Raw genomic sequence first — 13,752 nt, 5'->3', positions numbered from 1 at the left:
TTTGGGAGTAGTGGAAGAGGAGTAGAAGGTGTCTAAGAAAGATAGATACTAGAGGAAGTAGTACATGAAATACAAGAAGAAGAAGCGTGGCTCAGTGAAAAGAGCCTGGGCTTTGGAGTCAGAGGTCATGGGTTCAAATCCCGGCTCCGCCAATTGTCAGTTGTGTGACTTTGGGCAAGTCACTTAACTTCTCTGGGCCTCAGTTACCTCATCTGTAAAATGGGGATTAAGATTGTGAGCCCCCCGTGGGACAACCTGATCACCTTGTAACCTCCCCAGCGCTTAGAACAGTGCTATGCACATAGTAAGCGCTTAATAAATGCCATAATTATTATTATTACATAGGGGAGCAGAGATTCTGGCTGGCCTTGATGGTTATGACCACAAGTAGGTTTCCCAAAAAAGTTACAGGGTAGATAATTAGGAAAAAACAAATAAAAGTTTCGGCAACTCTGGATTCTGGGTAAGTTCCAAGAGAATGAATTTGGTCACATTGTTCCTTTTTCTCATCGATTCAGTCTTGGTGATGAACAGGCCAGTAAGCATGCACGAAAAGATAAAGATAATTAAATTTCTTTAGCACTGTTTTTTTTTCCCTTGGAATCCAAGATACTTTATTTCTACTACCTAATATTTCACTCATTTTTGAAACACCTTGGTCCCATTTCACAGAAACAAAATCAAGCCAAGTAACTTGTATAATACCCCACCCTCTGCCAAGGGTTATCAATCAATCACTGGTATTTACTGAGTGCTTACTCTGTGCAGAGTGCTGTACTAAGCGCTTAGACTTGCTGAATCCAGTAGTCTTTCCACTTAGTTCAGAGCTTATCAACGAGCGTGGCTAGTACCATTGGTAGCATTTCATTTGTATTTTCACCCTTTAGTCACCCCCTTCCCCCAGCCCCACAGAACGTATGCATCTATCTGTAATATATTTATTTATAATTAATGTTTGCCTCCCTCTCTTGATTGTAAGCTCACTGTGAACAGTGAACCTGTCTACCAAATCTGTTGCATTGTATTTCCCTAAGCACTTAATAGAGTGCTTGGGTACGGGCTTGGAAGTTAGAGGTCATAGGTTCTAATCCCAGCTCTGCCACTTGTCAGGTATGAGAACCTGGGCAAGTCACTTTAGTCCTCTGTGCCTCAATTCCCCCATCTGTAAAATGGGGATGAAGACTGTGAGCCCCATGTGGGACACCCTGTTACCTTGTATCTACCCCAGCACTTAGAACTGTGCTTAGCACAAATTAAGCACATAACAAATACCATCATAAACATCATTATCATCAGTGCTCTGCACACAAAAAGTGCTCAATAAATGTGATTGATTGATTTCACAGCACACTGGAGTACCCAACAGAAGCCATTTTGCTTATTGGGGGATGGTCAGAATAATAATAATAATAACAATAATAATAATAATAATGGCATTTGTGAAGCACTTACTATGTGCTAAGCATGGTTCTAAGCACTACGGTAGATACAAGGTAATCAGGATGTCCCACATTGTGCTCACAGTCTTAATCCCTATTTTACAAATGAGGTAACTGAGGCACAGAGAAGTTAAATGACTTGCCCAAAGTCACATGGCTGGCAAGTGGCAGAGCCGGGATTAGAACCCACAACCTCTGACTCGCAATCCCGTGCTCTTTCCACTAAGCCACAAATAGGCTTGCTGAATTGTTTGCTTTAGAAAACTCTTGTCTCTTTCTAGTAGACAAGGGGTACTTGCTGTTGGGTTAGGTTTATTCCCTCCTTTCACTCTGAATGCCTCCAATGGCACATGTTAAGACAACTAAACATTCCTCTTTCAGATAATCCAGCTTCTGTGTTTCCACTAAAGAGAGACTCCCTTATAGGTAATGGGATCTATTGGCAAGAGGAAGCAAATGGCCAAACAATTCCTGCAAAGGTTCATAATCCATAAAACTACAATCTCTGTGCTTTTTTTTTCAAAATAAGCAGTTTATTGAATTAAGGATATTGGATCCTCTTTCTTGTCCTATTATCCATCAATCATTCAATCAATGGTATTTATTGAATGCCTAGAGTGCTGTATTCAGTGCCTAGGAGCATACAATATAATAGAGATTGCAAGCTCGTTGTGAGTAGAGAATGTGTCTGTTATACTGCTATATTGTACTCTCCCAAGCGCTTAGTATAGTACTCTGCACATAGTGAATGCTCAATAAATATGATTAACTAACTGACTAGAGTAGGTAGACCTGATCCCTGCCCACAAGGAGCTTACAAAATGGAGGGGGAGGCAGACATTAAATTAAATGATGGATATGCACAAAAGTGCTGTGGGGCTGGGATGAATTTCAAAGTGTTTAAAGGGTAGACACCCAAGTGCAGGTAATGCAGAAGAGAGGGAAAATTGGAGAAGTGAGGGCCATCGTCAGGAAGTCCTGATTTTAGAAGAGCTTTGAATATGGGGGGAGTAGAGCTCTCAGAAACAAGGACAGTCACCACAAGAAACAGACCTGGGAGTTTACTATCTTCCTTCCTGTTATATGTTTCTACTAAATACCCTCTTGGGCTTCTGCATCCCAGAAGAAAACATATGGAAATTGGGGCTTTTAGTTCTCTTCCTTTAAAGCATTCCCCTTGCCCCTCCCCACTTCCTGCTCTCCCTCTTAAATAATTCTCTACTCCTTAGGTTCCTTGTATCCTATATCCTGCATCCTTTCTCTCAAACCTCCAATGCCCACCATTTACAGAAATCACTCAATCAATCAATGTATTGAATGCCTACTGTCCTGGTTCTCCGCCTATCTCTCTGGTCTCTCAGTCTCAGTCTGTTTCGCAGGCTCCTCCTCTTCCCTACATACCTTAACTGAGGGGATCCCTTAAGGTTCAGTTCTTGGTCCCCTTCTATTCTACATCTACATCCACTCCCACTCATTCACTCCCATGGCTCCAACTACCTACCATCTCTATGAGAATGATTCCCAAATCTACCTCTCCAACCCGGATCACTCTCCTCTGCAGTCTCATATTTCCTCCTGCTTTCAAGATATCTCTACTTAGAAGTACCACCGACACCTCAAACGTAACATAACCCAAACAACAATCTTCCCACCCAAACCCTGTCCTCCCCATGACTTTCCCATCACTACACACACCACCACCATCCTTCCTGCCTCACAAACTCACAACCTTGGTGTTATCCTCGATTCAACTCTCTCATTCAACTCACATATTCAATCTGTCACTAAATCCTGTAAGTCCAACCTTTACAACATCGCTAAAATCTGCCTTTTCCTCTCCATCCAAACTGCTACCACGTTAATCCAAGCACTATCCTATCCCACCTTGATCACTGTAATCGCCTTCTTGCTAACCTCCCTACCTCCCATGTCTCCCCACTTCAATCCATACTTCATTCTGCTGCCCAGATTATTTTTCTACAGAAACATTCAGTCCATGATTCCCCACTCTTCAAGAACCTCCACATGAAACAGAAACTCCTTACCATCAGCTATAAAGCACTTAATCACCTTGCCCCCTCCTACCTTACCTTGCTACTCCCTACTATAACACAGCCCAGACACTTCATTCATCTAATGCCAACCTACTCACTCTACCTTGATCTCGTCAATCCCATTGCCGACCTCTTGCACACATTCTGCTTCTGTTCTGGATGCCCTCCCTCTTCATATCCAAATGACAATCACTCTCTCTACCTTCAAAGTCTCGTTGAAGGCACATCTCCAAGAAGATTTTCCTGAATAAGCCCTGATTTCCTCTTCTACCACTCCCTTCTGTGTCACCTTTGCATTTGGATTTGCATCACTCCCTCAACCTCACAGCACTTATGAACACATCCATAATTCATTTATTTATATTGTCTGTCTCTCCCTCTAGCCTATAAGCTCGCTGTGGGTAGGGAATGTATTTTTAACTCTGTTATATTGTACTCTCCCAAGCGCTTAGTACAGTACTCTGCATACAACAAACACTTAATAAGTGTGGTTGATTGATTGGTTACTGTGTGCAGAGCATTGCACTGAATGCTTGGGAGAGTACAAATATGGGCAATATTTCTGAAGGGCCAAATATAAATGCAGTGAAAAAGGCATTTTTGAGCATCTGCATACATCTGAGATTTCCAATAGAAACACATAACTGGTCCCTGGAGTCGTTTCAAAACTGGTTTTGGATTTGGGACAAATTAGGTCAATTCCTAATTTTATTTACAGTTTTATGGGGCTTATTGGTGCCCTAAATATGTGGTTTTTCAATTAGCTGCCTTGATAATGCGCATGAAGGAGAAATGGACATTCATATGGACTTTACAGTCTCCAGATGTGATCATCATTAGAGAAAAATCCTGACCAATAAAAGGTAGAATAAAATTCCTTTCAATGAGATGAAAAGAAGTCATTGAAGCAATGATCAACCAGAATGGAAGAGATATATTTGTTAAATGTGTAATATTAAAGTGGATAATTTCCTGTGATGCTTGTAGTATTGTCCCCCAACCTCAGTAGCTCATTTGATAAACTATTTAGTTAGTAGCTCGCAAGATATTCCCTCTCAGAGACACACTTATGGATTAACAGCTGCATCAATTGCTCTCCTGTGCTATCAATATTTCACTCTGAGCCCAGCATCATTTTTTTAATGGCATTTGTTAAGTGCTTACTATGTGCCAGGTACTATAGTAAGAGCTGGGGTAGATACATGGTAATCAGGTTGGACACAATTTGTGTCCCACAGTGGGCTCACAAGCTTAATCCCCTTTTTACAGATGAGGTAACTGAGGCACAAAGAAGTGAAGTGACTTGCCCAAGGTCACACAGCAAGCTAAAGGCAGGGCAGTGATTAGAACCCAGGTCCTTCTGACTCCCAGATCTTTGCTCTTTCCATCAAGCCACACTGGTTCTCTGAAATGTTGATCTTTCTAATATATTGTTCTACCACATCTCTCCACTCCTCAAAAACTTCCAATGGTTTTCCAGTCCTCTCCACACAAGTAGGAACGCCTAATCTTTGGCTTTAAAACTCTCAATAAACTCTGTCCTTCCTACTTATCCATTCTCTTTTCCCACTGCACCAAACTAGAACTTTTCGCTCCTCCCACCCAGTGCTTCATTCTTGTCTCTTCTGCTAAGGATCGTTTTCTTTTGTTTTTCTCTCTGCCTGGAGCTCCCTCCCTCTGCAAATCCTACAGAGTTCCCCCCAACACCCCGCCACTTCCTCAAACTTCCCAATTAGAAAGTGCTACTGAAATCATATCTCCACAAAAGAGATCTACTCTGATTAATTATTTCCTCTGCTCAGGCTATATTTCCTTCGACTGCCACTCAGCACTTCCATGCCATCCGAATATCTATAAACTCAAGCGTCCAAAACACTTATGTCTATATCTTACATAATCAATTATTCAAGCATTAATTCATGGACACATCCCCTTTTGCTCTTTCCTCCTCTCTCTACATTATTCATTCATTCGTTCAATCGTATTTATTGAGTGCTTACTGTGTGCAGAGCACTGTACTAAGCTCTTGGGAAGTACAAAATCGGCAACATATAGAGACGGTCCCTACCCCACAAGAGGCTCACAGTCTAGAAGAGGGAGACAGACAACAAAACAAAACAAATAGACAGGTGTCAATACCAACAGAATAAATAGAATTATAGTTATATACACATCATTAATAAAATAGAGTAATAAATATGTACAAATACATACAAGTGATGTGGGGAGGGGAAGGGGGTAGGACAGAGGGAGGGGGGTAATGGGGAGGGTAGAAGGAGGAGGAGAGGAAAAAGGGGAGCTCAGTCTGGAAAGGCCTCCTGAAGGAGGTGAGCTCTCAGTAGGGATTTGAAGGGAGAAAGAGAGCTACTTTGGCATATGTGTGGAGGGAGGGCATTCCAGGCTGGAGGAAGGATGTGGTCCAGGGGTCGATGGCGGGACAGGTGAGAACGAGGCACAATGAGGAGGTTAGCGGCAGAGGAGTGGAGTGTGTGGGCTGGGCTGTAGAAGAAGAGAAGTGGGGTGAGGTAGGAGGGGGCGAGGTGATGGAGAACCTTGAAGCCTAGACTGAGGAGTTTTCTCTGGATTCGAAGGTTGATAGGCAACCACTGGAGATTTTTTAGCCAGGGAGTAACATGCCCAGAGCGTTTTATACAGAGATAATCCGGGCAGCAGAGTGAAGTATAAACAGAGGCGGGGAGAGACAGGAGGATGGGAGATCAGAGAGGAGGCTGATGCAGTAATCCAGTCGGGTTAGGATGAGAGATTGAACCAGCAAGGTAGCAGTTTGGACGGACAGGAAAGGGCGGATCTTGGCGATGTTGTGCAGGTGAGACCGGCAGGTTTTGGTGATGGATTGGGTGCTTGGGGTGAATGAGAGAGCGGGGTCACGGATAACACCAAGGTTGTGGGTTTGTGGGATGGGAAGGATGGTAGTGCCATCTATAGTGACAGGAAAGTCAGGGAGAGGACAGGGTTTGGGAGGGAAGATAAGGAGCTCAATCTTGGACATGTTGAGTTTTAGATAGCAGACAAACATCCAAATGGATATGTCCTGAAGGCAGGAGGAGATATGAGCCTGGAGTGAGGGAGAGAGAACAGGGGCAGAGATGTAGATTTGGGTGTCATCAGCGTAGAGATGATAGTTGAAGCCATGGGAGCGAGTGAGTTCACCATGGGAGTGAGTATAAATACAGAACAGAAGAGGACCAAGAATTGACCCTTGAGGAACCCATACAGTAAGGGAATGGGAAGGGGAGGAGGAGCCCTCAAAGGAGACTGAGAATGAACAGCCGGATAGATAAGAGGAGAACCAGGAGAATACAGAGTCTGTGAAGCCAAGGTTGGATAGCGTGTTGAGGAGAAGAGGGTGGTCCACAGTGTCTAAGCGGGCTGAGAGGTCGAGGAGGATTAGAAAAGAGTATGAGCCATTGGATATGTCAAGAAGGAGGTCATTGGTGGCCTTTGAGAGGGCAACTTTGGTGGAGTGTAGGGGATGGAAGCAAGATTGGAGGGGATGCAGTAGAGAACTGGAGCCATGGGAGCGAGTGAGTTCACCAAGGGCGTGAGTATTATTTCAGTATTTCAGTATCTGTTTCAGTATCTGAGTATTACTTCAGTATTATTTCAGTATCTGTTTCCCCTGCTAAAATGCAAGCTCCTTAATGGCAAGATTCATGTCTACTAATTCGATTGTACTCTCTCAAGTGCTTAGTACAGAACTATGAACACAGTAGATGCTCAATAAATTGTTCAATTTACAGTATCCTGATTTCTCCAAGATGAAAACAAAGTGTGACTTTTTTGCTTTAGAGGAGTGATTAAAGACCCATTAAAGACTCACTTTCTGTGCCTTTGTAGATGTGGATTTCTTCCTCTGTAACCTGTTCACCCAACTCCAGCAATGGCCTGCTCCAGTTACAGTCCCCTTGAGGTAGAACAGACACAAGCCTAACACGGTTAAGCGAAAGGAACTGGGCGTCCACTCCATTCCAGCCACAACCATGTTTCCCAGCTTTGTTTCCTTACCACCGCCAAAGATACAAAATCTTAGAAACTAGAAAAGCACCAGGTCTGAGATTCCATAAGATCCCACATGGCTTCTGGATAAACCTAAATTTGACCTAAGATCTCTTTTCTTGGAGTAAAGCCCGGATTTAGAGCAGCAACGAATTTTAGTCTAATTTCCTTTGATTGCCAATCTTTCTGTACAATATTAGCACAAGATCCTCCTCTCAGAACATCTGGATATTTTATGAAGGAGGACTTCTAAGTGCATTAAAAACGAAGTGACTTCTCCAGGTCAGTCAAAAGAGTATATGTTGCCCAGACTGTGACAAACGTCTCTGCCTGACTCGATTTGTCTATCCTTGCTTTAGGTCTGCCCTGAAGCCGGTTCATTAGGTACACTGTTTCTCCTCTCACATTTAAGATGGATTCTACACATATTCAGGAACCTCATAACGGTCTGTCTAATCAGCCTCATGGGAATATGATCATTCTCTCTTTGCCCAAGATGATGCCAAACTGAATTTTGCTTTAGAAAAATGAGTATAGCTACAGGGAAGGAAAAACACATTTTCACTGCATTTTAATCCCAAAACAGAAATCATTTCCATTCCTCTTATGACTATCATCAAATTGCCAGTCACCAGAACCTTACAACCAAATGTCCCCTGGATTTGGTTTTGGATTTGGAGAAGATAACTGAGAAAATTTTTCAGATAATTTTGGAGGGAAATTTTACAGCTCATTTGTTTATGTACTTCACGTAAAAGAGATTGCTCACTTGCTTGCCTGACTTTTACATCTTTGATTTCATACATTTGGCAAGTGGAGACAGCATCAGTGGGCACTTTAGGTTGGTAAAGTTGTTAATAGACAAAAATTAATCAATGGTATTTATTGAGCACTTCCTCTGAGCAGAGCATTGTACCAAGTGCTCGTTAGAGTAAAATATAACAGAATTGGTAGTCACCTTCACTGCCCACAACAAGCGTACAATCCAGAGGACAAAAGAGTTGAATCTGACAAATACAATGTTCCCTTAGAAAAATAGTCTTTGTTACATCATGGCAACGGGAAGCGAAATTATCAGTTCAGAAAACAAAAACAAAGATGAAGAGAGCACAGGTCCCACTAAAACTAATCCACTTCAGGTTTATTTAACATTCGGTCCTATTATGTTGGAATCCACTTGGTTTTACTGAATGTTCTATTTTGTTCTCAGTTTAACAGATATCTCTTTAAGTTCAGGCAAAGTTGGGCTTGCACTCCAACCTTGCTTTTCTGCTTGCCTGATTGGCAAGAGTCTTTCTGACAGATAGTTTTGTCCAAATTCACGAGTCCTATTCCTGGATGTTCTCTGTTCCATTCCCAAACCTACCCAACCGCTGGCCCCCTGTGACCACATTTTGTTGGGAAGGAATATTTCACACCCATAGAGAACCTTTCTTCAATGGCTTTTCATGGATTTAGCCAAAATTAATACATTACTTCTGACAGAATGCATGGATAAAAACATTATCCACCAATGCCAGCTCTTCTCCATTGAAGGTCTATGTAGATAACATCCACTTAAGAATGGGAATCAGTCAGCAGTAGAGATGGTGTCCATTCAAGTGGCCTTTCAAAACCCACAAGGCTCCAGCTCATTTGGGATCTTCCTGAAGACTTCATTTTCCTATTCCTAATGCCAACCTTCTCATTGTACCTCGATCTCGTCTTCGACCTCTCGCCCACATCTCACCCCTGGCCTGGAATGTCCTTCCTCTTCATGCCCAATGGGCAATTACTCTCCCCTTCTTTTAAGTCTCATTGAACGTACATCTCTTCCAAAAAGCCTTCCCTGACTAAGCCGTCCTTTCCTCTTCCACTTCATTTTGCATTGCCCTGACTTGCTCCCTTTATTCATCTTCCCTCCCAGCCCCACAGAACTTACATACACATCTGTAATTTTATTTATATTAATGTCTGTCTCCCCCTCTAGACTGTAAGCTCACTGTAGGCAGGGAATATGTCTCATAATGTTATATTGTACTCTCACAGGCACTTAGTAATAGAGCACCACACACAGTAAGCACTTGATCAATATGATTTACTGACTGGTTGACATCACATCCCATATGCCTTGGTCAAAAGAGGTAAGAAGCTGCAGAGTTGTTTTTTTCTTTTGTTTTGTAATGTTTTATTTTTTTAATGGTATTTTTTAGATGTTTACTGTATGCCAGGCATTCATTCATTCATTCAATTGTATTTATTGAGTGTTTTCTGTGTATAAAGTGCTATACTAAACTAAGCACTTGGGAGAGTACAATATAACAACAGACACATTCCTTCCCCACAACCAGCTCACAGTCCAGTGGTGGAGACAGACATTAATATAAATAAATAAATAGATAAATTTAAAAATGAATGAATAAATCACGGTATCTACAGGCCCTGTAATATGTGCTGGGGTAATTACAAGCTAATCAGGTTGGATACAGTCCATGCCCCACGTGAGGCTCACAGACCTAATCCCCATTTTATAAATGAGGTAACTGAGACACAGAGAAGTGACCTGCCCAAAGTCCCAAAGCAGACAAGTGGCAAGGTCAGGTTTAGAACCCAAACCCTACCAGGTTGCTTCAGATTGCATTCTAGAACTTGGAAATCTTCCAAAGGAATTATCAACTCATTAGCAAGATGTTAATCATCCCCTCTAACAAGATGTAGGTCAGTCAGACAGGGGAGCCCAGGCACATCTATTATCCAGTCATATACCTCTTAGGCAAATAGCACTGCCCCTCACCCGCTCCTCTGTCCGTTATGCACCTGCAGCTGGTCAAAGACCTAACATCATTTCAACACATTCCAACACTTGTCTGCTGTGGTACTTTGGGCAAGTCACTTCACTTCTCTGAGCCTCAGTTACCTAATCTGTAAAATGGGAGTTAAGATTGTGAGCCCCACATGGGACAGGGACAGCATCCAACCCGATTTGCTTATATCCACAATAGTGCTTAGTACAGTGCCTGGCATATAGTGAGCACTTAACAAATATCACAATTATCATTATTATAACTATTTCATATGTATCCTGCTGGGGATACCGTGGGGGCTATGCCCTTTCTGGGACTCGGTATTGAATGCAAGAACTGACAAGTATGACCTGGCACCAGGATCAGTGGGAAGGAGGAATTGGGCTCTTGAGATATTGATGGCAACATCAGGAGATATGCTACAAAGAACTAGAGGTAGCATGTCGAGCAGGATCTAAAATTTGGAAAGCGCATTTGTAAGAAAATTTTGAAATCGAAGTTTACAAGTGAAGTTTGATTCTTCCCCTCTTGCTGGAAAGAACATAACTCTTCCTTCTATCCCTCTTCGTCTCTATAGGAGGTTTGTATTTGGTTACTTCAGAGAACTGATTGTCCACTTCACAACTAGCAGTTCTGGCTGCTTGCTGGCCAAAGCAAGGCCTCTCAAAAACCTGATAAATCAGTGAGGTGAAAGGCTAGGTCTGGGGCATTTTGGGGGAACTAGGGACAGCCGCAGCAAATCACCACAGCTCTAATGCTACCTATTTCCCAGCCTGAATCATTCCCCCAAGGGAGGTAGAAAGAATTAAAAGCATTTCAGCATCACTGAGCCCAGGTTTAGGGGGAGGGGAGGTGTTGTCCCCTACTGCCTTGTGACAGCTACCGAACATGGAGAAGACTTGACTTCCTTGACTAGACTTTTGGATCACCCATTCTCTCAATCAATCAATAAATCAATCAAGCAATGGAATTTATTGAGTGCTTACTATGTGCAGAGCACCGTTCTAAGCACTTGGGAGACTATAATACAAGAGAATTAGAAGGCACATTCCCTGCCCATAATAAGCTTATCGTCTAGGTGGGGAGACTGACATTAATATGAACATGAAACTTGGGAGAGAAGGGTTACAGTGTACTTGTCTGCATTTATGATCTAGTTATTTCAGTGTCCAGCATCTTTTTGATCAATAGTGGGGAAATGTCTTCTCAGAAAATCAACAGAAAATCTCTTTTAACAAATTTCTCTATATACCAATAAATTAATTTCGTACTGAGACATTTATGGTTGATAACCGGTCACTGTTCTGCACCATACGTCTTTTCCATGAAGCTTTTAACTTCTGAATTTCTTGGAATGTAGATTTAGGGGTTAAGCATGGGTTTTATAACAGAATAAAATACTGCTGTCACCTCATCAATGGGCAGGGTGAATGTAGGTCGCACACACAGAAAGATAAAATGTACAAGAATAAGATAACAACAGTGATGTAGGTAGCTCAAGTGGAGAGAGCTTTGCAACTCCCCTCAGAGCTGAGAGATTTCAGGGAAGCTAAAGTGGCAACATGAGAGACAAGATGTATTGCAAAGATTAAGATTCACAGTAGTGACAACTAAAAGGCCAAATATTTGAGTGAGCCCCAAATGGGACAAGTGACTGTGTCAAAACTGATTTGCTTCTATCCACCCCAGCACTTAGTACAGTGTCTTGCACAGAGTAAGAGCTTAACAAATACCATAATTATTATTATCATCTATCCATGTGGTCTGTTGGTTGCCTCTCTTTACTGGTCCAGCCTGCGGATAGAGGCTCCTCATTGCTGGAAATTTCTAGAATGAGAGTGAAGACTTGGGGGACTTCCCAGCAACAGCTGTCAATCACCTGGGGTGGCCCTGCCATTCTGAATGGTGAAGGTGGGAAGGCTCCTTGTTTCCTTGTTCTAACAGGGCTGCTGTGCATTTGCCACCAAGGACCAAGGACGCAATGTGGCCTCATGGATAGAGCACGGGTTGGGAATCAGAAGGACCGGGGTTCTAATCCTAGCTGCTCCACATGTCTGCTGTGGGACCTTGGACAATGCATTTAACCTCTTTGTGCCTCAGTTACATCACCTGTAAAATGTGTATTAAGACCGTGAGCCACATGTGGGACAGGAACTGAGTCCAGCCTGATCAAATTGTATCTACCCCAGCACATCGTAATTACTTAACAAATACCTTTAAAAATGTACTATCAGTCTTATTTATTGAGCACTTACTGTGTGCAAAGCCCTGTACTAAACCACTTGGGAGAGTATGGTATAACAATAAGCGAACATACGTACTGTCCAGAACTACTATTCAAGTCCTTTCCCAGAGCTTGATAGCTTTTGCAAGTTTGCATACCACCTTCCAATACTTTGTTTGTACCAATACCCATGCATTAAATTATAACAAAGACTTTAAGCTTGGCCCTACCACCACTAGAAGTTGGAGAGGTAGCAGTTATCACTCTTATCAATGGGAAGAGAGTCTGCAAGTTTAACGTTAAATTCTGAGTTCATGTTTCTATGTGAGATTCCTGGGTTACCTACAATCTATTTCCTAGGCAGAACCTTTTCTTCTTTCTCTGGAAAATAAATTGTGCCCTGATCCCATAAGAAGGAGGAAGAAACCTAAAGCTGCCATAAGATGAGAAATAATCACAGAGGAACATCAGGGTAATACAAAAGGTTATAGGTTTCTTGTCTGCTAAACATTTGGTTTATCATCCTCTTCCCAGTAGGATTTTAGAAAGTCCTGAACCATCAGACTAATGCACTTTTCTCTTAGGGGGAATATGGATGAGATTATTGGTTGTCATTCATGAGACTGGAATAGTAAGTATTACTGAGCTTCTTGTCTATTGAAAAGGGCACGGAAATCCAACTGAGTGTACTCCAGGGATGACTGCATTGAAAAGGCACTGAAGATATTGACTGTGTTCCCAACTCCTCCACTGACCATTTAGGAGACCTATGGGTAGGTTCATTCACTAATACAATAGTTTTTATTGAGTACTTACTGTGTACTGAGCACTGTACTAAGCATTTATTCATTCAATCAATCGTTTTTGTTGAGTGCTTACTGTGTGCAGAGCACTGTACTAAGCACTTGAGAAGTACAAGTTGGCAATATATAGAGACGGTCCCAACCCAACAACAGGCTCACAGTCTAGAAGGGGGAGACAGACAACGAAACAAAACATGTAGACAGGTGTCAAAATCGTCAGAACAAATAGAATTATAGCTATATGCACATCATTAACAAAATAAATAGAATAGTAAATAGAGTAATAAATCTGTACAAATATATACAAGTTCTGTGGGGAGGGGAAGGAGGTAGAGCGGGGGGATGGGGAGGAGGAGAGGAAAAGGGGGGGTTCAGTCTGGGAGGGCCGTCTGGAGAAGGTCAGATCTCAGTAGGGCTTTGAAGGGAGAAAGA

The sequence above is a fragment of the Tachyglossus aculeatus genome, unplaced genomic scaffold (assembly GCF_015852505.1).
Source record: "Tachyglossus aculeatus isolate mTacAcu1 unplaced genomic scaffold, mTacAcu1.pri scaffold_108_arrow_ctg1, whole genome shotgun sequence".
NCBI classification, from domain to species: domain Eukaryota; kingdom Metazoa; phylum Chordata; class Mammalia; order Monotremata; family Tachyglossidae; genus Tachyglossus; species Tachyglossus aculeatus.
The sequence above is the reverse complement of the archived record's forward strand: the minus strand, read 5'-3'. Positions refer to the sequence as shown.